General features: G+C 37.7%; 1 pseudogene; it reads right to left on the bottom strand.

The window, feature by feature from the left end:
• Positions 1-1,277: 1,277 nt before the first annotated feature.
• LOC111373184 lies at positions 1,278-2,619 on the bottom strand (annotated as a pseudogene).
• Between the last annotated feature and the right edge of the window lie 475 nt (positions 2,620-3,094).

Raw genomic sequence — 3,094 nt, forward strand, 5'->3', positions numbered from 1 at the left:
ACTTTAAAATAGAGAGTGAAATTGACTATGCAAATTGAGAAATGTTTCGGTTGAGTAGTTTTATATACACACATGGTAAAATTGACATTTTAAATTATAACACATCAATCTGCGAATTATTCAAATCATGACTTATTGATATCCAATGTCTCTTAGTTTCTCTCTCTATTTGTAGTTTGTAGTTATCGCATTTATAAGTTGTAAATTTGATGATCCATTTCTTGAATTAGTCAATTCATCTTTGAAGTAAATAAATATTTATTGGAAAAAGTAAAATAAAGAACTAAAAAAATACGTGTTTAAATTACAATTTTGTTTTTTAAAGTTCAAGATGTTCTCTATTATGTACAATAAATTTTTATTTTTATTTTTATTTTTGCACTCTATAAAAATGCAATTATGCAATATTGCCGATAACCCATTATAGTACCTTCATTTTTGTTTCACTCTTCCATTGTGTTAGAAATTGATAGACCACCAACATATTTGCTTACGCGAGAAGATAGAAAGATAAAGGCTGTCAACTGTGAGGGAAAAAAAGGGAGATTAGGTTCCTATTTCAGTCAGTTGCAAGGGTATTGTGGGGAATGGAGTGATATGGGGAAAGGGGACTTTGGGGATCATCCATTTACGTGTGATGGATTGAGCATACCACTACGCTTATGAGAAAATATATTTTGTACTCTTAACATCTTAAGTGTGTGTTTGAGTCACATTATTTTGAAAGAATATAGTTTGATACATTGATGGAGAATGTGTAATTAAAAAATGAGAAAAAGTTTTGAATTTACGTGTAAAATTATTTCATTGAAAAATGTGTGGTTGAAATGATGTCAAAATCACTATTTAAAAATGAATTTTTTGAAAGAATACGACTCAAACAGGGCCTAAATATTCCTCTCTTTTCTCTCTCACCAAGGACGAAGCTCCATTTTCATGACCTTTCTCCATACCTTGCATATGCATGCTTTTTGTGAATTAGCTAGTTGAAAAAATTTTGAGCTTCCACTTCATTGTCAAACAACATCAGAAAGCCATGTTATTACTCGGAGTAGGGTACCATGAAGCATAATAAATAAAGGATCTTTTAGTTTATCAATGACTAAACTGTCCTCGCTAGTTATAAATATGATACACATTCTAAGAGAAATACCAGATTTTGTTCAAATGTCACAAAACTAGATATCAAACGGACATCCATGGTGATACCTAAACTAGCAATACATACCCAAAATCTAGAGAAATTGTACAAGTTCATGATAAAGATATGTACCTCTTCATTCTTTCTTAAGCATCTTACACACTAGTCCATCACTGAGAAGTTGATTAATTACATCTCTTAGCCTGACATAATCATCAAGTGTATTGTATACTTGATGAGAAATCTAAGCATACCCTGTTATAGTACCATCTCCATGAGCAACTCTGGTCTCCTCATATCTTGGCATATGGGAATGTATGGGGACTTCCAACCCAAAATGATCTCGCAAATGTGTTCTCAACTTCAAAGCATCATCATCACTTAAGACTCCCAATCTCGAAGGTAAACCAATCATGGCCATGCTCGGACACATCTCCGGAGGAGAACTAAGATTCGTTCCCCAAGCTTTGGCCAACATTTCTCCCATTTCAACAACTGCATTGCGGTTTTTCTTCTGAATTCCCTCAAGGCCCCCTTCGAACCTATTAATGAATTCTAAAACATTAGGAACAACCGGCTGAGAGCTATAGTCACGAGTTCCAAACCATGCACTATCTATGGCCAGTCCATTTCCATATTCATGTGAAACCACAAGATGGTGCAAGTCGGGCAATAAAGGTGATTTTTGACAGTACAAAAAGTCCATGGAAGGTGGACAAAAAAATCATTTATGCAAATTACTAACATAAAAGTCAGCCCCAATTTCCTTAACATCGACAAGAATACTACCAATAGCATGGGCCGCATCAACAAACACATGCTCAACACCTTCTAATCTACAAATCTTAACCAACTCACATGCAGGAATCACAACATAAGGCATGGATGTTATATGATCAATTATGGCTAGCCTAACTTTTTTACCATTGGCCTTACCTCTGGCCAAGCCTTTCCTAAACTCAGCAGTCAGCAATGATTTCTTCATTTGAGAACTCACAGGAAAAGGCAAGTGAACCATGATGACAGAACCCCCTGCTCGAGTAACATACGCCTCAATGGACTTCTTGATAGCCTGGAAAGCGCAATGGAGCATGACAATAGCACCACCCTTCTGGAAGAGGCCCATCCAACGTGTTGAAGGACAATGGCTGCGGTAGTTGTAGCATTGTCCACAATAGACACCTCGTCCACATGGTCGACATCGATGATGTCCTTTATAATGGTGTGAGAATGGAGGATTTACCGTTGTAGATGATTGAAGAAGAAGTCGTCAGGCTGCTGAAGGAAGTAGAGCTGCCATCACTCCTGTGCAGCGATGATGGAGAGTTGTTGATACGAGCAATGCCAGACTTGTAATGGGCAAACTGTTGCCAAATTTCGGGTCTAGTTATTAAAGAAAGCTTCGGCTTCTTAAAGACGTGGTTGTTCTCGCTGTTGCCGACGACTCGAGGGTCTTTGTTTTTGCCTAGAGAATCCATTTTAGGAGGGTAGAATTAGGGTTAGGGTTTGAATAGCGATAATCACAATTCAAGAGAAGGAGGTTGTGATTTCATCGAGGTTCATATTCCTTGGCAGAAGGGGGCATAATATATGGCCATTTCGTTAAATGTTTCATTGGTCATCGAATTTTGTACCATCAACTTAATCATCAAATTTTCAAAATTGTCCCATTAGCCTAGGAGTGTCAAACAGGTGGAGCGGCTCGTCAGGTCAACCACTCGACTCGTAAAAAAGGGCTCATGGATGGCTCAAACTCATAAAATCACAAGCCGAGCGAGTTGGCTGATTTGGCTGCTCAACTAGCCAACGGATGAGCTGCTTGTGAGCATGATCCCATGAGCCTGGGCTCGTGGCTCACTTTCAACAGTGTTCGAAACGATCACTAAATTTTTGTGATATTTCTCCCTATAAATAGGGCATGAACAAACGCATTTTTTTCACACAATATTTATC

Source organism: Olea europaea, unplaced genomic scaffold, assembly GCF_002742605.1.
Source record: "Olea europaea var. sylvestris unplaced genomic scaffold, O_europaea_v1 scaffold1082, whole genome shotgun sequence".
Taxonomy (NCBI): domain Eukaryota; kingdom Viridiplantae; phylum Streptophyta; class Magnoliopsida; order Lamiales; family Oleaceae; genus Olea; species Olea europaea.